General features: G+C 45.2%; 1 long non-coding RNA gene across 1 annotated transcript; it reads right to left on the bottom strand.

Annotated features, from left to right (window-relative positions):
* Positions 1-8,847: 8,847 nt before the first annotated feature.
* On the bottom strand, positions 8,848-24,428 carry LOC115289073. Its single transcript, XR_003907359.1, has 3 exons — positions 24,317-24,428; positions 22,992-23,138; positions 8,848-10,188 (listed from the first exon to the last, which is right to left on the bottom strand). It is a non-coding gene; the product is annotated as an uncharacterized LOC115289073 (long non-coding RNA).
* Positions 24,429-24,449: the final 21 nt, after the last annotated feature.

The following is a 24,449-nucleotide window of genomic DNA, read 5'->3' as shown; positions in this document are numbered from 1 at the left end:
CTGCTTGGGAGGGCTCCCTGCCTCTGAAGAGTGGGAGGGAAGCACATTCCAAAGACAAAGAGGGGAGAAGGGGCTCTCATCTTCCTTTGAATTGGTGTGTGTGTGTGTGTGTGTGTGTGTGTGTGTGTGTGTGTGTGTGTGTTACAGCTCTGTGTTTTAAAAGCTTGTCCTATTGAGCAAGTCGGGGAGAATTCATTGCCTGATTCAGTCTGGGACACATCAAACAAAGCAAGAGCTTCAGCCAAAGGGAGATTTTTGCCTTTCCTGGCAGGGACGGCAGCCAGGATTATAATGGGGATTATAAAGGATTTTGGTCAAGAGGAATCATAATGAACGTCCTGTTCTAGGAGTCCCGAGGCCCTGGATAGATTAGAGGAGAAGCAACAAATGCCTTGCCCAAGGTCATAGCACTGTTTCTTTCTGGGTGAATGTCAGCAGGTTCCCACATGGATTTATTGGCCAGGGCAGGTTATTGGAAGGGCAAAATCTCACATCAGGCCTGCTGGTTGCCAGTCCAGAGCTCCTAGCTCTCCAGCCAATAGGACCCTCCACCTCTGAGGTGTCTTCATGTTTCCCCTTGGGCTGGAGAGGTGCTCTGTCTGATACATATGTCACTGGCTCTTCAGACCCAAGGTCTGAACAAGCCCTGCTCCTTTGCAAGGGAGCATAATGGGACCTTGACATAAAAGCCACCCATCATGACATTTGGAGTTTACTAAGCAGAACCTGGGATCCACTTTCAAAATTATTTTAAGAACTTAATTGGACAGACCTTCTACTCCATTTTCAGGAATTATTCTTCACAAATGATTAAATGATGATATAAAATAAAAATGTTGCCACTTGGCTGCTGACCACATGTTACCAACCACCTTTTCAGCTCTAAGGTCACCAGTGTCCCCATTAACATTTAGGACATGGGGTGCCTGGGTGGCTCAGTCGGTTAAGCATCTGACTGGCTCAGGTCATGATCTCAGGGTTAGTGAGTTTGAGCCCCACACTGGGCTCTGAGCTGTCAGCACAGAGCCTGGAGCCTGCTTCAGATTCTGTGTCTCCCTCTCTCTATGCACCTCCCCAGCTTGTGTTCAGTATCTCTCTCTCTTAACACTAAATAACACTAAAAATTTTTTTAGGACATGGATCTCCTAAGTTTTCTTTTAGAACACTTGAAGAAATAGCCTGATTTTTTAAGAAATATTTTTTATTGAAGTATAATTTACACATGGCAAAATGCTCAGATTTAACCTATGGAATTTGATGGGTTTTAACCAAATATATACACAGTAGAACTACTATACTGATGAAGATATAATACATTTCTATCACTTAGAAAGTTCCTTCTTGTCCCTTTCCCATCAATTCCAACTGTTCTGACTTCTATCATCGATCATTTTTCTCTTTTCTGGAATGTCTGGGAGGACTCAATTTTGTGTCCCTCCAAAATTCTTATGTTAAAACTTTAACCCCTGATGTCAGGGTATTAGGAGATGGGGCCTTTGGGAAATGATCAGGTCATGAGGGTGTAGCCTTCATGAGTGGGATCGGTGTTCCTATAAAATGAATCCCTGAGGAATCCACACTCCTTCTGCTATGTGAGGATGTAGGAAGCCATTTCTGAACCTGATAAAGGCTCTCACCAGACACCAAAACTGCTGGTGGTCTTGGTCTTGGACTTCCTAGCCTCATGAGGTGGGAGAAAGAAATTTCTGTTGTGTGTAAGTCACCCAGTCTCCAGTGTTCTGCTATAGCCTGAACTGGCTAAAACAGTGTCATAATAATGGAATCACATGGTAGATAGTCTTTTGGGCCTGGTTTCCTTCACACAGCATAATATCTGTGAGATTCATCTGTGTCGTCACATATTTTGGCTGTCCTTCCTTTTTATTGCAAAAGAGTTTTCCATTGTATGTATATTCCACAGTGTGTTTATCCATTCAGCTGTTGATGGACATTTGGGCTCTCCCAGATTTTGGCTGTTAAGAACAAAGCTGCTATGAACAGTGATGTACAAGTCTTTTGTAGGAGGTAGATAGAAGTTTCATTTGTTCGGAGTAAAAATACCCGGGAGTGGATTTCCTGGGTTGTAAGATAGTTGTATGTTTAACTTTGCGAGGAACTTGTGGCTTATTTTCTATGTCACCTTCTTGAAAGGATGTTTAGAAATCAGCCTGCAAAGTCCACACTAAAACAACCTCCATAGGGAGAAGGTGGTGACAGAGAGGCGCCAGCTCTTATTGAAGAAAGCCATGCTAACTAGCTCCTGAATTAACCAGCTTCTGCATAGTTTTCATAAGTGCTGCTAACTTTGGGCTGTACCCAAGGAAATGCTTATTCACATTAATAATGGAAGCAGACTAAGCAGAGTGGCAATACTGAAATACCCAGAAGCTTATTTACATCAGGGTTTTGACCAAATCTTGCAGAAATTTGCTTTAAGCTCAAATACAATTTAAACTATGGAAAGGTCACCTTTGAAAAGCGAATCTGAGTTCTGAATATTCACTGTTGGAGACTGTGTCTTACCCCAGGAAAGATCAACAATGTTTTCCATGAATTGAGGGCCTGGCTGTGTGGGTTTTTGTTCTCTGCTACGTGTATCATCGTGCCATACTGGACAGGAAAGCAGCATGAGATATCTGTGTTTGGGAGATGGAACGGGAGAAAGGGGTCTGAAGTTGGCTGGGCCCCTGAGAACAGGAGCAAAGGGGTCTGACCACAGCCTGTTGCACGTGAAGGAGACCTGAACGCCTTGGAAGGCTTGCTTCTCTTGGCGGGATCTCAGAGGAAGTGGCAGCAGGGTAGCTGGTGAGCCAGGAACTAGGAATTGTGGCCTAGAAAGCCTATGTGAGAGGCCGGACTCGCACTGTTCCCCACCTGGAAAGTGGGACCCTCAGAAGCAGGAAGCCAGAGCAGAAGCTGGCCAGTTATAAGCAAAGCAGCAGCATTGGTGGACTCCGGGGAGGTCCTGCGGGACCAAAACCACCCATTGTGCATTCCTAGACATCACTTTCCGTCCTCTGTCCTAGGATGCATCCCTGTTCACCAGTCTTCAGATCCTTCCTATAGAATGCTACACTCACACCCTTTGCCGTGTGACTTTGTAGCCTTGCACATTAGCCTGAGCATCATACCTCTCACCACTGATGCTCACATGGCCTTGTGACTTGCTTTGGTCAGTGGAGTGTGGCAGGAGTAGGGGCTCAAGAGGCGTCCTGTGGTGTCTCTGCTCAACTTCCTAAGCTCCAGCCATTTGATGTGAAAAGAGCATGTGCTAATAGTCCTGGTTCAAAGAAAATATGAATTCTGTGGCATGTGAATTATATCTTAATAAACTGTTCAGAAAATCATTCTCCTATTCATTATTTATACCACAGTGAGGCAAGTACTAGTATTTTGCTCTGCATCACAGGACATGAAAATAAGGCTCAGAGAGCATAGGTGGCCCTCCCAGTTCATTCACCTCATCAGTGTCGAGACAAGACTGGGACCCAGTCCCGACACCAGCACCCATGGGGTCCACACGGTCCTTCCAGTGTGTTTGCCACCCCACCTTAGGGCCACCGGGAAACTGGGCTCGAAGACTATTTAGACACTCAGTTATGGGTCATGTTTGTTTTCATCTCTTCTTTCTAGCATCTTCTCTTCTGGCACCCTCCTCCCTCCAATCACCCTCCCTCATCTGCCAACAATGCTCATTGTTCAGAGTCACTCCACGCTGTATTTTATAAGCATTCTTGCCAAGAATATGAAAAGATATTTGACTTATATAAACCAACATTTAACACAATTGTAAGTAGGTTTTACCACGTTGCCAGGTGCCCCAACTCTCAAATGCTCCTGGCCGCCCCCACTGACTTGAAGTGGCTGGAAGTGTGGGGCATCTTCCTTTTGGGTGCCATCATCGGAGGGACTTTCAAAATGATAGACACACACATCTATGGGATATCTCCCATGAACCAGCGATTTTGATGAGTGCTTAAACACACTCTTACTTAAACCTCCCAGCGAATCATAGAATATGTGCATAGAATACAAGGACATTTTGCACATCAGGAGTCTGAAGCTTGGAGAGGTTAGGGAATGCACCCAAGTTCTTCTGGCAGATAGTGAGTGACAACGCCAGGGTTCCATTCCAGCTCTCCTATTCCAAGTCCAATATACTTTTTTAAATTTATGCACATGTGTTTGTCCTTCAGTATTCCCCATGGGGTCTACCACAGGCCTGGAGCAAAGGAGGAGTTCAAGAAGGGAATGAAAAAGAAATCAATGAAAGCCAACCTTTGCCAGCTGGCCCAAGGGCCCTTTTTCCTTAAGAAAAATGTATGAATCAGCCCTCACCCCCAGCACATCTGTATGTGACACAAAGACCCATTCTGAGGTTTTCATTTGCAAGATGAAAAAAGTACCAATGGCCTTGAACTGGCATAGTTTGGGCATAAAATGGGCAGACAGAGATGTAGGGGTGGAGGGTAGAAAAGCAGAAGAGGTGTGGCTTTATCTGCTGAGGAGATGGAGGGCAAGCATCCTGGGAGAGGAATCCCGTGGGAGTGCTTGAAGTAGATTGAGTGTTAAGGAAACCCACAGACTCCAGAAGGAAAGAGAACATTGGAAAGGCTGGCAAGATGCAGAAACATCCTTGCAAAACTAACATCATATAATGTCATGTACAATACTTTTCCCCCTTTTAAAATGGATTGTGGGTAGCTGGGTACTGGGCCCTCTGCTGGCACTGTGGTCACTGCTGGCCCCAATGCCACCAGTGCCACAGGACACCAGATGCCCTGTCAGCCTCCTCTGAAGGAATTCCAACTACATTATTCAGTCTGGATTGAAAAGTCTCAGGTGAGGCTCTGATTGGCTGTCTTTAGTTCACATGTCCATGCTCCCTCTGCCAGAGGTCAAGGGGAGCTTTTCACCTTTGCAGCAACCAGAGTGGGACCCTCTTGCAAGAGCAGACTCCTCAAAATCAGGAAGCAAGCTCAGATGCTACACGATTATGACAAAAATATGTCTACTATAATTGAGACAATGATACCTACTTCTCAGGGTTGCTCAGAGCATTGAATACGATCATTCAGTTATTCTACCATCATATGTTGAGTTATCTATAACTGGTAGGTGTTGGGTAGTGCCTCTAAGTCCTGGCACATATTAAGAATTTGATAAGTGATAACTACGTTAAGAAGCTATGAAATGGGAGCAGAGGGGAGGGGATGTTACTTAGGAGGGTTTCTCAGTGAAGCTCTTAAGTGAGCTCTGATCTCTGAGCTTCCTGAAAGCCAAGAGAAATAGTTCTAGTAACAATAACCATAAATAGCTGATTTATGGGATACTTTCCATGTACCAGGGACTGTGCTAAGCATCCCACATGTATTATCTCACATTTAATCCTCACAGCAACTCTATAAAGTAGATATTAGTATTCTGACCTTATAGATTATAAAGAAGGTTCAGCGTGGTTAAGTAACTTAACCAAGATCAGTCAAGTAGTTAATGGTGGCACTGGGATTTGATCCATAGCCTTTTGACCCCAGAGCCCAAACTATTAATCACTGCTCTGTAATCCTCTCCAGCACCAAATATCTGGGACAAACTACTGAGGGGCTGCCCGATTCCAGGCCATCGGCCAAGATGGTTTGCATCTTATGCAACTGATTTAAAATTTCCCTTTCTTATCCTTGCCTAAGAATGGTGGCAGAAGTAAAAGAGAAGTAAGTGGGAAGGTGCTGAGGATGGATGGGATGGGAGCAAAACCATTTGCCCAGTTATGGTAGATTTGCTGTGGCAGAGAGCCTGCCGGGAGATTGGACTCTCTTTCTTTCTTTTAAGTTGATCTATTCTGGGGGGACGGGGAGAGACAGAGAGAGAGAATCCCAAGCAGGCATGGCTCTGTCAGTGTGGAACCTGACACAGGGCTCCATCCCACAAACTGTGAGATCATGACCTGAGCCGAAATTAAGAGTCAGACACTTAACCGATGGAGCCACCCAGGCGCCCCAAAAGATGGGTCTTTCATCATTAGTTTTCCATTAATTCTTGGAACAAGACCCTCCCTGGCACAATGCTGAGGGAGACAGCGTGATTTATGTTCAAAAATGTTGAGACTGGAAGGGATCTTAGAATCATCTAGCCCAGCTGTTTGCAGTTTTAAAGTGGTGGAATCATACTTTAAAGGAAATCTTCACAACAGCCCAAATTCTAAAAATAGATCAAACAGGAACTGTTCTGGCCAAAATGAAGTTGGGCCCCCAGAGCAGTTGAGAATCACCAAGTCCAACCCCCACGAGTGATGCAGGAGACGGAACAGCCCCGGAAGTGAGAGTGACTTTTCCAAGGTCACATAGCCATTTAGTGGCAGAGCCACCTCCCAGCTCCAGTCCCCAGCCGTAAAGCACAAATGTGGCTCCTTGGTTCTTTCCAGCTCAACACCACACATTCTTGGGACTCCTCCTCTGGCCTCGTTTGTGCATGTAAAAAAGAAGGTGCTATTGCACTCAAAATTCCAGAAGACATTGTGGGCACAAGTGGGTACGTCTCTGAGCCCCTCTGGCAGAGTGAAACAGAGCAGGGAGAACTGTCCCTGCCCAGAGGCAGCTGTGTAGCATGGACATTGTGGCATCTGTGCTTTAAGAGGACACAGAATTATGGGTGATGTCCAGGCGGAGGGAGGGTGGCCTGCAGATGTGTGTCCAGTGGAAACAGCAGTGATGTCTGTGTGGTCGGGGTCTCGCCAGGAAGCAAATGGCATCTCAATGTGGCCATCTGAGGACAGTCTGAAGAACAACGCTGTGGACAGTGTCAGGGGAGGCCCCCAAGGGGTGGTGAAGCCTCACAGGGCTAGCAACCGCAGGAAGCCGTCACCCTCTCCCTGTCAGGGGACTCTTCAGGGACTCATCAGGGTCAGACTACGGGCCACCTGGTAAGAGCTGTAGCCTTTCTTAGGGAAATCAGCCAACTCACTACAGGGAGCAGGGAGCGAGCAGGGAACAAATACTGACCTCACTCTCCTCCCACCCCTGCCTCCAGCGCCTTCCACTGACTGAAGCCGACAAGAAGCCAGGGCAAAACAGGCCAAATGATACAATTCTTAAAGATCAGCATCGCAGGACACCGAGGGTGGCTGAGAAGGGTGGGAAGGGGATCTGGACAGGTGAGCAGAATATACCTGAAATGGTATTTTCCCACGAAGGCAGCAGTGTCCAGGAGCCCTCAGAAAGAGACGACCATCCTTGTTCATGAGCAAACCTTAGCCACCTGGGGAACTCCCAGAAATTCTCATGGGCACAGGCATTTTGCAGAGATGGATGTAGGGAAGAGCCTAAGAAGTCAGGTCACGAACACAACCTCATTTGTACCCACGAGGCCTGGGGAAACTTGCGTACTTCATCCCCGAGGTTGGCAGTGGGGGCAGGAGGCCCTGTTGGCAGGGTGAGCTGGAAAGCTTCGCTTGGCCCTCCCGGTGATCTTGCCAAGCACTGCCCCTGCGGTGGCAGCCTCAGGGGAGTGTGACTTCCTCCTTGCCTTTTGTATCTGCAGTGCAGCAATGCAGTTCTGATACTAGCTGCCCTGGGTTAGCACAGACTCCTCAGGTTAAGGACACACTCTCCAACAAGACTGTCCTCGCTTCACATGGCAGAGGCAAGTTCCGGGCTCTCCCAGGCCACCTAGGCTCCTGACCACTGGCTACAGATTTAGGAGTTCCCACTACCCCCTCAGTGTGTTTACTAGCATGATGTACAGAATTCAGAAAAGGGCTGTCGTTACAGTTTCAGTTATATTATAAAGGTTACAGATCAGGACTAGCCAAGTGAAGAGGCCCATAGGGGAAAGTCTGAGAGGGTCCCAGACAGGGTGGGGCGGTGGCTGTGGCAGGATAGGTGGGGGGACAACTCTCTGCATATGCATCAACACCTGTCAGTCCACTGACATACTTGCAGCTATGTTTCCTAGGAAAAGATGTTATGAGGAGACAATAGCATTAACATTTTGGAAGCACGAAAGCAAACAGAGGAGGAATAACTGACCAGGCACTTTTGAGCCCAAGGCTGACTTGGAGAAAGCTAGAATGAATGTTTCATATTACAGGCTCCTCGAAAGGAGGAAGCTGAAGCCCAGGAGCTTAGGGCTTGGGTTAAGTGCAGAGAACTGGGAGAAGCAGGGTTTGAGGGGTAAATGTAAATATATGAGTATGCAAACATATGTAAATTACTTTGAACACACGGCAAGCAGTGCTTGTGTTTGGTAAGCGATCTATGAGTGTCCGCAGTTATTGGCACTTTGTAGGTCCCTTGAGGCCCGCTCTGACTCTGTTCTGCTGGGGGTCCGCCCCCCTCTTGCCCCAGCAGGTCTGCAGTTTTACTCTTTTTTTTTTAATTTTTTTTTCTGTTTTTTATTTTTGAGAGAGAGAGAGAGAGAGAGAGAGAGAGAGAGACAGTGGGAGCGGGGGAGGGTCAGAGAGAGAGGGAGATACAGAATCCAAAGAAGGCTCCAGGCTCTGAGCTAGCCGTCAGCACAGAGCTCAATGCGGGGCTCGAACCCATGAACTGTGAGATCATGACCTGAGCTGAAGCCGGACGCTTAACCGACTGAGCCACCCAGGTGCCCCTGCAGTTTTACTCTTATGAGAGGGTCACAGAGTGGGTTTTTGGATGGGGAGGGCCTCAATAACAGTGGAGTGTGGGCTGCAGAATGGAAAACAGAAGGGTCAACGACTGATGCCAGTGATTTAAAAAAATTTTTTTGAAGTTTTCTTTAAAACCTTTAAAGTTTATTTATTTATTTTTGAGAGAGAAAGGGTGCACACACTAATGGAAAACAGGCAGAGAGAGAGAGGGAGAGAGAGTCCCAGCCAGGTTTCTCGTGGATGTGGATGCTTAACTGACTGAGCTACTCAGGCACCCAGATGCCATTCATTTTTAAACTTAAGGACTCCAGCCCCTTTGTGCCTCTTGGGGCTTAAACACACTAGCAGCCTGACCCCACCCTCCAGCCAAGAGCCTGGAACATTCTTCTCTGGGGAGTCTGAGTAGCCCAAGAGGAAAAATCTAAAGCCACAGCCAGCAGCTTGGGGTCCCCTGGTAAACAGCCTGCCCGGATCGCCTACCATACGAGACATGCCATCCATGGAAGAGCCACTGGGCTGGGCTGGGTGGAGGGCGGTGCCTACAAGGGGTAAATTAAAGAACTTTGGGTGAAAAGAATGGTATAACAAACGTGCAGAGACAGACTATAGAGAGGTTTTGAAGAGAGGTGTGAGTAGGGCACTGGGCCAGGGAGTAGGGCAGGCAGAGAGAACAGAAAGGTAGAGGATGTTCAAAGAGGCTGTCCAGCCCCAACTGGTGTTTGAGAAAGGCACGGAGGAGAGTGGGAACGAAGGGTTGGCAAGGCCAGCTGTAGGGGATGGAAGTTCATTTGGTAGATAATGAGGAGTGTGATGAGAGTTTGGAAATAGGAGAGTGATGACTAGAACTGAATTAGACCGAAGGAAGAATTCATTCAGGAGCCAGACGCTGTGAGAGGCGATGGGAGGCAGGGCTGTGCCAAGACCGACTGGGAAACTCAGATGAACCTGTGTCTGCATTCACAGGAGGAGGAGGAGGAGATGGAGGACTAGAAAACAGGAATTGTTGGAAAAGGAGTGAAGCCCTTTGGATGGGAAACAAGAACTCTGATGGAATGCAGGAGGAAGAGTTGAGCAAGAGAGAAAGAAAGCAGCCGCCAACCTATCCGGATGAAAACAAACACCTTAAACTGGACAGGAGCCTTTAAACATTAGGAAACTTTTTGGCAGGTTTCTCCCCCTTAACCAGCGTAACACGAGAATTTGGGAAAGATTTATTTCCCTTTCCCAATGCTGTGCTGTTTTCAGCTGAAAACGGTCTCACAGACGCATCAACTGGGTACCAAGCGACTAACAGATGAAGGAAGTTTGGGAAGTTGGTTCTCCCAGCAAGTGTTTGTCCTTGGAAATTGTCCCTTCAGCCTTCTGCACAAAGACTTCCCTGACGTAGACGACAATGTCCATCCTCTCACGAAGAGAGTTGGTGATGCCAGTAAATATCTGGTGAAGGAAGCAGGGCGGCCTGCTCAGAGGACGCTCTTCCCCAGCAGGCCTGTGAACTCGGGATTTATTCTTTTCTCTGAATGTAGTAGCCACGGAGCGTCTTGGTGACAAGTGCAAATAGTTGTCTGGAAAGAGAAACCAGAAGTTCATTACTAACCACTCACACTTCGGTTCACTTAGCAGGGCCCCAAGGAAGCAAGAGGTTCCAGGATAAATAGTAATAAATGCTAATCACACTTCAGGGTCCATTCATTGAAGACCTTCATACACATTATCTTAATCTTCAAAGTAACACTGAGGCTTTATAGGATTATTATGTCCCTCTTGCAGCTAAGGAAATCAAGACCCAGAGAGGTGAAGGGACTTGCCCAAGAATACACAGGGGGTTGTTGGCAGAGGTGAAACTTGCACTCAGGGCTCCTGATGTGCAGTTTGGACCCCTTCTGGCTGTGCGTGGTGGGTTGGGGCTGTGACAGCCCAGGTGTGGGGCACTATCCCAGGGTAATGTGCAGGGGGGAGGGTATCCAGAGGACCCGAGAGAACAAGAGCTGGGAAGCTCCTTTGGGTACATTACCACTGCCTAGGGTTGAAGTCACAAACAGGATCCCCCAAATTCAACCCATTTCCTCAGCTCTGCATGAGACAAAATGAAGAGAAGAGAGTAGTGTGCAGCAAACTCCACACTACCCATCAATCCCAAACCCAACCCACCAGCCTGATTCTTTGCTCCCCTGGAGAACCAGCCCTATGATCAGTGCAGCCCCCAGATTTCCCCGCACAAAAGAAGATTGCTATGTAAGAGTTTGGCCTCTTTGAGGAAGTCTGTCCTGACAACACATGCCCACCCTAGCTCATGGTTCAAGGTCCCTGAGGTGCTCAAAGCTGGGAGTTGACTCACTTATGGGTGAGCCCACGGTCAGTGGTGAACATGGAGGCCCTTCATGGTATGAGAGTTGGAGGCTCTCCACAACAGACCTGCCTACCAAGCTCAGGCCCTGGGCAGATGCTCATAGAACTATGTCTGAAAGAAACATGGCCATAATTCTGGATTTGAACTCCTAGATCCCAGATAAGGTGCCTCTTGAGGCCAAAGCTACCCTTCCTACAGCCTCCATGGGATATCCACACAGAGGGGAAAGACCCAGGAGAAGGGACAATTTATAATTCACAGGGCCTTTAACCTGACCTTATATGTGGAGATCAGCAAGACCTCTTTTACACTCAAGGCCAAAGTGCTCTTTGGAGCTGGGCCCCTTTGGGAATTCAAAGAGCACCCTGAGGCCCCCTTCCCTTCCCTTTCATGCACACAATAAATGATACAAAGGGGTTCCGCATGATCATTTAGAGAAGTGGTCACAGAGTCAAGGAAACATACACACAACTTGTTACCACTTGGGCCAGTGCTAAGGTAGAGCTATGGGAGAACAGGGGAGGCAATCGTCATTTCTGGACAGACAGGTAAACTTTACACAGCAGGCTCACAGAGGAAGAGATTGTGGGTAAGGCCTTTGGGCCTTTCCTGGGAAGGATTCATGACTAAAGGAGAGAAGTAAATGCAGGTATGTCTGAATAAAGATGTGCGCTCTGGGAAGGCTGACACATGACATATGTCAGGAGGTAAGCCAGCTGTGATCTGGAGCCCAGTTTTAAAAAAAAAGATTAGGAGGGAAGGGAAGAGAAAGAAGATTAGACAGAGGACTTACAATATTGAACACTTGGACACTGTTATCAGACCTGCCCAGTTTCTCCCTTACGAGTAGCATCCATGGTTAGAAATGCACTGAACCAGGAAGACCATTCCTAGCTCTGGCATTTGCGGGGAGGGGGCTTGGATAAGTGAGTCCGCTCCTGGGTCTCAGCTAACACCTGTACAGGACGGGAGGGCGTGCCTGCCATCAGCAGTATTTGATATCACATCTCTCCTAGCAGGAAAGAGATGGCCCCATGATGGGGGCAGGGAGGGGGATTGAAGGAAGCTTAGTAAGGGATTGTTTATAAAGGGATGGGCACAAGGAAAGGAACCAAGAAATGGTAAAATGCCAGGGATTTGCAACATCTGGAGAGGCAAGGAGATAAAACTATTGGCTGTGAGAGAGGGCTGCCTGACCAGACCTATAGCCTTCAATAGAGAATGGAGCCACCTGCCTGGTGGGATAGGGAGAAATGCCCTGCCCTCTGGCCACCCTCCAGTGCCCCTCACCCAGACACACGCAAAGGCAGAGGGCAAGGGGGCCGGCTGAGGCAGTCTGTGGAGGTCAGCTTCCCAGACAAAGCAGGGCTGGGAAAGGGGCAGAAGGAGGCAACGGAGACTATCTCACACAGATAGCAGACTGATCGATGTATTTGAAGGGTTTTATGTTTATTTTAATGTTTAACAAAAGCAAGGTGGCCACATAGCAAAGCTATGAGTTCACAGGTGTCATTTCTTAGGGTAAGGCTAAAGCAGATCTTTAAAAGTTAAAATTTAGACAGGTGAAAGAAAAATATTAAGTGGTAGTACAGGTGGTACAGGAATATGGCAAAAACCACAAAGATGGCATTTGTGAAACTGAAGTTCAGGAAATTCTGATAGAGAAGTTTTCTCTCATTTCTGACTCTTTTTGAGATTTTTAAGTTTATTTGAGAGCAAGAGAGACTGAGAGAGCACGAAAGCAGGGGAGGGGGCAGAGAGAGAGAGAGAGAGAGAGAGAGGGAGAGAGAGAGAGAGAGAGAGAGAGAGAGAGAGAGAGAGAGAATCCCAAGCAGTCTCCTCACCATCAGCACAGAGCCCAACATAAGATCATGACCTGAACCAAAATCAAGAGTTAGGCGCTTAACCAACTGAGCCACACAGGAGCCCCTCTTTTTGAGGTTTTAAGGGTCTATATGTAGCTATACTGAGAGCAAGGAAAATGCTGAGAACTGTCATAGTATGTTTTTACATGGCTTCAGTTCAGTAAAATGTTATAATCATGAGTAATTATGACATAGGACCCCTCGTCATTCAAGATTGCTCTTCCTCTTCTTGAAGGTTAAAAAAACCAAAAACGCCAACAGATATGAGCAAAGACATTCACAGCAGCACTGTTTGTTATAGTCTCCAACTTGAAACAACCCATCAAGGGGTTTTTATTATATATTTATTATTATTATTATTATTATTATTATTATTTCTTTTAGACAGGAAGAGAGGGATGAACAGGGAGGAGGATCAGAGGGAAGAGACAGACAGAGGGAGAGAGAATCCCAAGCAAGCTCCAAGCTCAGCACAGAACCTGATTCGGAGTCATGATTCCAGGGTGATTCCCACCATCCTGGGATCATGACCTGAGCTTAAATCAAGGGTCAGATGCTCAACCAACTGAGCCACCCAGGCACCCCTCCAGCAAGGGGATTTAAAAAATTGTGATATTTCCATACTATGCAGCAATGAAAATGAACACATCTAAGCTGCATGCAGCAAAATAGATGAAATTCCCAAATCCAATGTGATGGAGAAAACCAGACTCAAAAAATCCATACCGTAGGATTTCTTTTGTGCGAAGTTCGAAAATAAGCTAAACGAATCTAAGGGGTGGAGGTCAGAAGAGTGGTTACCATCGCAGGAGGAGGATGGTAGGACCAGAAGGAACCACAGGGCGGGCTCTGGGAAGGTCAGCAATTTGCTGTTTCTTGACCCATTTTTGACATGGTATGTTCATTTAGAGATAATTCACTGAGTTTTGCATTTATGATTTTGCAACTTTAGGTAGGTCTCTTGGGTAAAAAATATTATTTTAAGTGTATATAAAAGGGAAAAGCTATGATTTTTCCTTGTTGACCCTAGGGAAATGGTCACAAAAGATATGTGTCACTTTGGGATAAGCAGAGGTGACATGTTTCTAATGATCAAAGGCTTCGTCACTTCTCCCTTTTCCACCAACTCCCTTCTTCTACCCCCCTCAACTTACTTCCATTCTTGATAGAGCTCCTGCCATTGATAAACATTTTACAGATGCCCACTGGACTGGCAAAAACAGTGCCCTATTCTGTAAATCTGGTTTGCCTCATTGACCAAATGACATTAGCCACTGTTGCAATTTCCCTCCTCCTTCCAGGTGATAGTAGAACTCTAGACCTTATATGGTACAGGAAACTAGGTTAGAGGCCTTCTCAGCCCATGTTGGTGCTATTGTTACCATTTACCTTTATGTCTGGTTCTGGCCATCTGCTGCTCCAGGGTCCACAGAGATGCCCTCAGCACATCCAGGCCAGCCATAGGCTTGGCCACATGACCTCTAGCTTCCTTCCCAGCTGTGGCATTTAGTGGTCAGTACAGGGCCATCTTCAGGCATTTCTTTAGAAGGCTCTTTACCTCCTAGGGCATTGTAGGGGAACTGGGCAAAGGTCTCAGCTTCTCTAGGAGGTCATCCACTCCAGGTTGGGCAAGGGAAACCCAAATCCCTGCAGTATAGCAATCCTGCAGGGGCGCAGGAAGGACACAATACTTCTAATTCTTTGAGAATGAGATTTGGGGGAGGGGGACGAAGGGAACTAATTTCTCACCAGGTTGTTTGTCCTACCCTCTGAAAGCCGGGCTATGTGCTCTATCCTGTGGCAGGTTCAGAGAAGATAAGGTTTCACCTGTAATGACTTAACAGCTTCATTGGTAATATGAGAGCATCCCTGAGGAAAGAAACAAAACCAAACCTGACCAGACAGGATAACTTTTGAAGAGGCAGTAGAGCTGGGACCAACCTCTCAAGCTGACCTTGCATACGCTACGGTATTAATGTTTCCACATCATCACTTTTATCACTCCAGATGTCACAAACCCTCAGGCCCTCTGTGTGAAAGTTTTGTGTCACCATATGCTTTGTGATACAATTTTCTAAAATAAATAAAATAAAATAAAATAAATTGAATTTGTGGCGGAATTTTAAAAATGGAGAAAAACAAAACTAACCCAAACTCCAGATTTCTAGCTGTTCTGGAAAACTCTAGAGATCAATTCCCACACGGCAGCAGTGGGCAAGAGCTGAGCAGTGACTGCACCCTTTAGAAAGGACTTTCCACTGCATAGCCCCCCACCTAGCATCCCCACTTCCTATGTCTAATACCCAGCCTCCTTCACTCATTTGTGTCACCTGCGTGGCCTGGCCCACAGGCAGCCCATCTTATCCTTTTTAAATAAGAATTAAAAAACCCCTCCATATCTTCTCCTGACAGAAGAATAAAGTCCAAACACTTTTGGCTGGTAAATCTTTCAACCTCTGGTTCCAATCTAACGTCCCATTGCTCCTCTACACACGTTTTCCTCTCGGTCATAGGGTGCACACGAATACTTCTCATGGTTTTATGCTTTCAGCTGGCTGTTTTCTCAGAACTAGGTTTCACCCGTTAACTCTTCCACTCATGTCTTTGATTCCTACTCTACTTCCAGCATCTCAGACCTTCCAAGATCATTTTCCTTCTCTTTAAAATGTACATCCCTTAGGGGCGCCTGGGTGGCTCAGTCAGTTAAGCGTCTGGCTCTGGCTCGGGTCATGATGTCCTGGTTCCTGGGTTCGGGCCCGCGTCAGGGTCTGTGCTGACAGCTAGCTCAGAGCCTGGAGCCTGCTTTGGATTCTGTGTCTCCCTCTCTCTCTGACCCTCCCCTGCTCGCGCTGTCTCTCAAAAATAAATAAAAAACATTAAAAAATGTTAATGTACATCCCTTAGAAGTTCCATTATTTAGGGGATGTCCATCAATTTTTGTTGTCCAAAAATGCTTTTATTTTGCCTTTGGTCTTGCAAGATGACTTATTTATACACTTCTAGGTGAACAGTTTCTTTCCTCCAGAACTTTGAAGATATGCTTCCCCTGTCTTCTGGCAACTTCCAGCATAATTGCTATCTCTCTATAAAGGATCTGTCTTTTCTCTCTGACTGCTTAGGAGATTTTCTTTTTGTCTCTATTATTCTGCAGCTTCACTGTAATATGTGTCAGATTTCTGTTATTCTTCCTGATTATCTTATGTTGGGGTTCCTGAATTGGAGGACTATGTTTTTCATCAATTCTGAAAAAAATTGTTAGCCATTATTTCTTCAGTGATTGCCTCTATACCATCTCCCTGGTTTTTTCTTTCTTTCTGGAAATCTGATCAGGCATGTGCTCGACCTTTGACTTACTATTCTGTCCTCCAGTCTCTAAGTCTTATTTAGTTTTTCTGGAACATTTTTCTCTTGGTGCTGTATTTCGGCTAATTTCTTTGTATGTATCTTTCGATTCACTCATTATATCTTTACCTCTCTCTTCTATTGTGGCACCTGTTTCCTGGATTATTATTATTATTATCACTAATCTACTTTTTTTTAAAGTTCTTAGTCATATTTTCAATACCTTCTTTTATTTCTTTAAACACTCAACAAATATCTGGTATGTTCAATCTTCAAATTCTACTCTACAGGTTTGATGGGTCTAAGTCCTCATCTCATTTTTTTCTGCTGACTTATGAATAATAGCTTGTTTCCACATGTATTGTGGTATTTTAAACTGCAAATTCATTTCATCAAATGCTGAAAAATCACAATAATATGGCATCAAACAAAGAAAATGATAATTCTCTAGCAACTGAACTCAACAGCATGGAATATTGCAAACTGAGAACTCAAAAGAGCTATTATGAAGAAAATCAATGGATATTAGAAAACTCAGAAAGGTAATTAGGGAACTCAGAGATAAAATGAATAAACAGAAGGAGTTCTTTACCAAATAGATTGAAATTAAAAAAAAAAAAGAACCATGCAGAAGTTCTAGAGCTGAAGAACTCAACAAAACAGATGAAGAAGGCATTAGAAAGCAGATGTAAATTGCAAACTCAGGGTGACTGGGTAGCTCAGTTGGTGGAGCATCTGACTCTTGATTTCAGGTCAGGTCATGATGATCTCAGGGTTCTGGGACTGAGCCCTATGTTTAGCTCCATGCTGAGCACAGAGCCTGCTTAAGATTCTTTCTATTTCTCCTACTGCCCCTCTCCCCTGCTCGTGCACTTACTTGCTCACTTTCTCTCTCTCCAAAAAAAATTACAAACTCAAATTCCTTGGAACTCTGTCAGAATTTTCTTAGGCTTAGGTTCAGGACTAAGCTGGAGGTGATTTGCTGCTTATAGTCTAAGAGAACTACCAACCTACGACCATTTTAAAAGATTTTTAGTCACAAAGGTGGTATGAATTCCTAAGCTTGCATAAGGACAGGCTTTTGGTTGGCAATTCTCAGGGAAAACTTTTGTTTTTCTCTCAGTTCTATTCTGAACTAAAACCAGATATCATCAGGCAAGTAACAGTCCATGGCATGTATGCCACTGTTTCCTGTGGGGAGCAAGACCTGACGATTCCCACTAAAATTTCTATCATTTGAAGGTTCTGGGCATTCATAAGGATTTCCAATGTACTCTGACATTCTGCTTCAGTCTAACTTTGTCTGCTATCTCTGTGGTCCATTTGGCCAGAATGAACAGGGGCTCCAAGGCAAAGTCTGGCTTCCACCCACTTCGGATTCATACTCTCTCATTGCTTCTACCTCTGAGGGATTTCCTCCCATTTCTGCCAGCTCTGCCTTGATGTAAAAACATGCTTTTAATCGTTTCCCCAGCATCTCAGGGATTTTTGACTTTGTAGATTTCTCCAGAATCAACTCTTCCATGTTGTTGGAAACATGGAGCTCAGTTTCCTCTCATTTTCCAACAGTCTCCTGGTCTCTTCTTGCTCGTTCTGTTACCTCTTCCTAGACTGACCTTCCTCACCTTCCCCATTTGCTAAATCTTACTGTGGTCAACAGAATTCCAAGATGGTTCCCCAAAGCACTAGCCTCTGATGGATGCACTTTCTCCCAGGTATTCAATGAACACTACTCTAATGTTGCCAAAAAGACATTTTTCAGATGTAATTAATGTCCTAAATCAGCTGATCTTAAAATAAGGAAATCATCTAGGTGAGTGGGTCTGACTTAATCACATGAAGTTTTTGAAAGCAGAAAGTTTTGTCTATCGGTAGTAGAAGAGAAAGTCATAGAGCTGTGCTTTCTTGGCCTGGAAGAAGGCAAATATCTGTGTATCTATGGGGCCACATGGCAAGAAACTATGAGCAGCCCCAAGGAGCTGAGGGTCATGATTTTGGGCCAACAGCTTGCAATAAACCCCAAGGACCTCAGTCCTGTAACTGCAGGGAAAGAAATTTTGCCATAAACCGGTGAGCTTGAGTGAACACTCTGAGCCCATTTGAGAACCCCAGCCCTGGCCAACACCTTAATTTCCATCACGTGAGACCCTGAGTAGAGAATTCAGTTACACTGTACCTAGACTTAAACTGTGAGGCAATACATTTGTGTTGTTTTAATCTGCTAAATTTGTGGTAATTTTTTACACAGAAATAGAAAACAAATACAACCCCAAACTAATAGACCCATCTTATACTTCAAAGCCAAATTCAATTTCCACCCCCCAAGATGTATCCTTGAGCTCTGAGGCCGGTCCAGCCGGTGCCCCTCCCGCCACCCCTGCCTGCCATGCTCTCATGACTCCTTGTTGATAGTCCTTCTGTTGTATCTCATCGTGTGACTGGTTTTGCTTGTTCATCTGTTTTAAAGTGTTTTTCTCTTCGGTTAGACCATTTAGAGGAAGGACCATATCGTAAGTGAACTCCAGTGTCTGGTGGCTGGGGTCCAAATTCTGGCTTTGCTACTTCTTAGCCATGTGAACTTTGACTGTTTGATTTCTCTAAGTTTCTCCAAGCCTCAGCTTCCTTATGTAAGATATGAGGATAAAAACACCCTACCTCAAAGGGCTGTTGTGAAGATAAAATGAAATAATTTTTGTACAGCTCTTCATACAATACCTGGCACATAACAGGCCTTTGGCACATGTTTGTACAGTGAATATATGGGTGAAGGAAGGACCGAATGAGGGCCTGCAGATGTGCCTGGATATGTGTCCTCGTGGAACTGTTTCCTCAACCTAAGCCACCCTCTGTCAACAGACATCCTTCCCCTGATGTTTCCCTTCTTTGTTTGTTTTACTCCTGTTTTTCCTGTGATTGCTCACAGGAAACATTCCTAGAAAAACCTCAAGGGATTGACTTCCTTTGTGCTTTAAGGCAGCAGCCGGGTCTTTGTTCGGCAGCTGCGCTCCAGCCCCTGGGGACCCAGAAAGGGACAATGTCTCAGAAGGATGAGGATGGGGGCCAAACAGCAGGTGAAGGGCACCAGGGGAAACATACAAAGACAATACCTAGGCGAGAACAGCCTCCCACCAACCAGACAATAGTTAGAGGAGTAGGGATCCCTGACCGCTCCCCCCCCCCCCCCCCCCCCCCCCCCCCCCCCCCCCCCCCCCCGCCCCGCCCCAGACTCAATCTTCACTGCTGCAACTACCCTCTTTTCTTTCCTTCTGGCCACCTACAAAATAGTCCCACTGGCATCACCCCTAACAGCTTCGAAGATGCCAGACCTGAGGGAAGTCACAGCTTCTGTCTTGGTGTCAGATGAGAGCCATTTGGCAGGAGAAAAGAAACAGGCCATCTGGAAAAGCCTCTGAGACCTCAGTAATTTGAACCAATGACTCCCTTCAGTTTTATTTATTGTAAAAAACAACATTATAACAACATGAAAGGACATCTCTTACAAAGGAAAAAAAGATTACTCATGTTCCTGCTACCCTAACGCCACAACTGTTTTCTTTTTCCAAGTTCTCTTCTCGCTTTTTTTTTTGCCACATAATAGAATTTTGCATACCATCTGTGTCCCCTTTTTTGTTTTCACTTAATGTGATAACTCAAGCCTTTTCTAGTGTTTACCTAAATCTAGTGTTGGTCTCTTTCAATCTTTCTCTCTCTCAGCTGCAAATATTCCAACAACTCTGTCGGAGGCATAATTAATGATTCCTTAGCCTTTGGAGATTCTTGCTCATCTCCTTGGATCTCTGAGGTTGGCTATTGGCAAAACTGTAAATGAAAGGAAGTTTGTTTCCGGGACCATCTGCCTCCCTTACAGCTCTTCCTTCCCTGCTAGCTCAATTTTCGCCCAAGACTTCTCTTGCCATATCCTGATGCCAACCTGCTCTCTAAGTCTGTGTCCCTATTCAGAGGCTATTAAAAAATAAAGTCATTCTACTTTTTCCTTAAAAGAAGAGCAATACATGCTCAAGTTGTCCAATTTGAGAAATACATAAAAGCAAAAGAAAGTTAAAGCCTGCTATCACTTCGCTATTCAAGATCAGAAGTCACTGTTCATTTTGCTCTCCAAAGTAGTGTTGGCACTTTTGACCCCACTCGTCTATGCTAGGTCCCTTTCCCCCTAGGCCCTGCTCTGCTTTCCAGGTTCACTTCAGAAGCTAATGTGTATTGATGATATGATGAAAAAGTTTATTCATGAATGAATAAACCCTAGAAAGTATCCTATCCTGAGGCCCTAGATACCTACTTAGGTAAAAACGTTCACGAACAGGTGTACCACGCATCAAGGGGGCACCTGAAGTTGGCTCGTTTAATGCACAGTAGACTTCACTGGCTCGTTAAACTGGAGTATACAGAGGTAGGATGGGTTACAGGGATGGTTTGATCTAGTAACTCAAAAATGTCATAAAGGGAATGGTTTCTTTCTAACCTCTCTCTCCGCTTCCCCCGGCATTAGTCTCTTCTAAGGTAAATTCTTGCAGTCTGAAGCCTTGTCAGCAGCCCTAAGTCTACTTACTGCCTGACTCTTGTCTAGCAGGAGATGAGACCATCTCTCTCCCACCACCTGATAAATACCTAAGATTTTCTCTGATTGGATCGGCCTGGCTCCCAGGCTGCCCATGAATCAATCCTAGGGGCGGAGGATGGGATGACTCTGGGTGGCTTGGACTAGCAGGTCTCAAGCTCTGGTCTTAGGACCTTTTACACTCCTAAAAAAATTACAAAGGATCCTAAATAATCTTTTTAATGGAGGTTTAATCTATTGATCTTTGCCAAATTAGAAATTAAATTTATTAAAATTAATAAATCCTAAAGATAATACAATCACATGTTTCAACAACTTGATTAAAAAATAACTATGTTTTAAAAAGTATTAATAGCCACAAAACAAAACAACCTATGTTTTTCAAAACAAAAAGACGGTGAGAAAAATGGCTTTCTTTCCCCTTTATTTTTAATTTGCAAGTCTCTTTAAGCCTGGTTAAATAGAAGACAGCTGGATTTTCATATCTGCTTCTGTATTCAATCTGTTGCAAATTGTTTTGGTTAAAGTACATGAAGAAAATCTGCTTCACATCAATATGTAATTAGAAAAGGGAGGAGTATTTTGATAGATCTTTTTTGGAAGTTTATTTTATTTATTTTGAGAGAGAAAGAGAGAGAGAGAGATTGAGAGAAAAAGCATGCATGGGGCAGAGGCAGAGAGAGGGAGAAAGAGAATCTGAAGCAGGCTCCATGCGGTCAGTGCAGAGTCCCACGCAGGGCTCAATCTCCCCACCCGTGAGATCATGACCTGAGCCAAAACCAAGAGTTGGATGCTTAACTGAGCCACCCAGGTGCCCCAATAGCTTTTAAAGATAATTGTGGATATTCTTCTTTGGTATGATACCAAAATTCTGCAAGAGGTACTTCTGTTGTATTGTGAAATCTAAAATCTTATCTATAAACTTTTCATACTGTTAAATGAAAATCCATTGTCTGCCTTGCATTTAAAATTCATCTTTTACCCATGTGTGATTTTGTAACATCATGCATTAGGCATTTGGAAAACACGGATTCACTGAGTGAATGCAGGTCTTGCAAATGTTGGCATATTATACATGATCCAACATCCCCAAGTCACATCTGTTAACATCACCATTCGTTACGCCAGAAAAGTTCTTAAATATTGAGAAGCTGGCTCATGGTGATAGAAGTTTTCCAAAATTCTAAATTTCTTTTGAAAGCTGGAATTGTTTTTATCATTGGCCCAACAAATAGTCCATTGTTTTCCTGGAAGAAACTCAACTGATTGTCAAGGAAATGTCTACCAAATAATCAAGTTAAAATAACCATAATTTGTCAGTTGCTTTCTCAAGTGAAAATGGTGCTGCATGAAAAAAACCCCAAGCCAGCTAGTTCAGCTTGTGGCTGCACACGTGCTCTCCCTGAGACAAACACCAGGCTTCAGTTTGCAGTGGAGAGGTTTTAAGTGCCCTTTCCATTGTGTTGTATAAAATATTAAAAAGATACGTGCTCAAGGGTTGAGATTTTAATAAATTTAGTAATATTTACTGCTCCATCAAGACCATTCTTAAATGAAACTGCATTTTAATTAAAAGTTTTTTTGTTTTTGTTTTTTTTTTACCATTAGTGTGGTGATGAAGGTTTTGCACACCTTTGCCTTTGCACCATCAATGCAAGAGGCAAATTATGTATTAGATAATTATGAAATAATTTTGACTTCAGAGATTCCCTGAAAGGTCCTCAGGGACCCTTAGGGTTCCATGGACCACAGTTTGAGAACTGCTGACCTAGACTAACCAGAGCTCGCTCTAGAGCTAAGAGTGGGGCAATCTTACCACAACCACATGTTGCATCACAGAAGGGGAGGGCAGAATGAATGTTGGGGTAACCACACTGCCTGCTCTTAGAATGACTCAAGTGACGAACATAAGGAACTAAAGAATGATAAAACCGTGGTAGCTATCCCAGAGGAACAGTTTAGCCACTTTGCTAGTCAGGGTCTTGAGCTTTTCTAAGACCAGCCACTGACTTGAAGAGATTCCAGGTAAGGCTTTGAGGTCTTATTCTTTGAGGGGGCTGATCCTCATCTATGGCTTGCGGATCTCTGTCTCAATCCAGAACAGCAGCTGAGGATGGGTCTGCTGCTAGTGAAAAGGATGTTTTAGGGCAGGACTTATCTTGTCCCACAAGTCCGCTTCTTTTCCCACCACATGTGAATGGGGTGAATGAGGCAGTGGGTGCAGGGTAAGCTTACCAGCTGTCCGATTAGGCTGGAACAGGAGGCAGTTTCAAGCTCCTCTTCTTTGTCACACCTACCTTGCACCCACTCTTCCAAGCCGGGATACAGCTGATTCTTACGTCAGCCGTGGTGCTTTCATGGCATTTTACAGACGAGGAGTATCTGGCAAAAAGAGAAAGAGCAGATGAGGCAAAGAGAGGTAAAGTGTCTGATCAAGCAGGCTGGTCTTGGGCAGGTCTCCAAGAGAGAAGTGGTGAGGTGCTTAGCATTCTCCCTGCAGCTGTCACTGACCCCAGCAACTGCCCTGCCTGGCCTGGCCAGCCTTGGCCAATCCACTGGATTTAGATTTCCCAGGGACAGCTTTTCCTTTAATATTTTCAAAAAGCTCCAGTATTCTCACCTTAGAATAACTTGGAAACATTTTTATGGAAAAATCCCTTTTGAAAGTATGACAACAGAGTGCTCCCCCCCACCTTTCCTTTTCAAGATTTCCCTCCTGACCTTTGTTACCCAGATACAACATTCTTTCCAGCACCCCTGCCCGCACCGGGGAAAGAACACACTGCCAAATTCTGGTGCTTTGCAACCTCTGTACAAACTGTTGCAAAAAAGATCAACAGAACTCTAAGTTTTCAGAAATATATTTGGTTCAGTGTCTAGGATCTTCCTTTTTAAACTAGAATTGGCACATGACCGCAATGCCCTGTATCCCTAACCTGAAAGGAAATTCTGAAAGCAGACCAATTTCACTGAGTTAACAGAGGAGTCAACAAGTCCTAAGGCACAGAAATGTTGCAGAGGCATTATACATCCTCAGGTGTGTTGCAGAAATAACATATCAGCGCTTTAAACTCCTTTTAATTCTTGAATTTGGGGATTCACTAATATTTATGCTTTAAAAATCTGTATGACATTTCTTTTTTAGATTCAAGGGAGACTCCTGAGGTATGGAAAGGGACACTCCAAACCAGGTTCTGATCCTTGCTCTGCCACCAAATGTCCCAGTGACTTACTTAGGTACCTCACTTAATGCTCTCGGGTCCTCAATTACCCATCTATGATACTAATGGGTAATCAGCACTATTTCCCTTTCCTCGGACACGTGAAACAACACAAAGATGTTCAGCAAGTCGCCCCTCCCCGTCACCGCCCAGGCTGCCCTCCTGCAGTTCTCGGAACTCAGGGCCCAAAGAACTCTGAACAGTGGTCGGCCGGGGTGGGGGTGGAGGTAGGGGTTTGCTGGCAAGTAAAGCACGTGACTACGTAAAGCCCCTTCATTCACCGACTCCGCATCTACCAGTCCTCTGCGCAGTAAAAGCCTGTGACAAGTCCAAATGCACCTTTTGTTCCTTCCACCGTCTAACTGCACGTAGAGTTCAAGAAGGCTGTGGGAGCCCCACACCCTGGCTCTTGCCAGTCCCGAGTACGTCCTGCCGAAAGAGCTCGGCTCCCCCAACCAAGTGGGTGGACGGG

The sequence above is a fragment of the Suricata suricatta genome, chromosome 4 (genome assembly GCF_006229205.1).
Source record: "Suricata suricatta isolate VVHF042 chromosome 4, meerkat_22Aug2017_6uvM2_HiC, whole genome shotgun sequence".
NCBI lineage: Eukaryota > Metazoa > Chordata > Mammalia > Carnivora > Herpestidae > Suricata > Suricata suricatta.
Note: the sequence above shows the minus strand (reverse complement) of the source record. Positions and strands in the feature narration are given on the sequence as shown.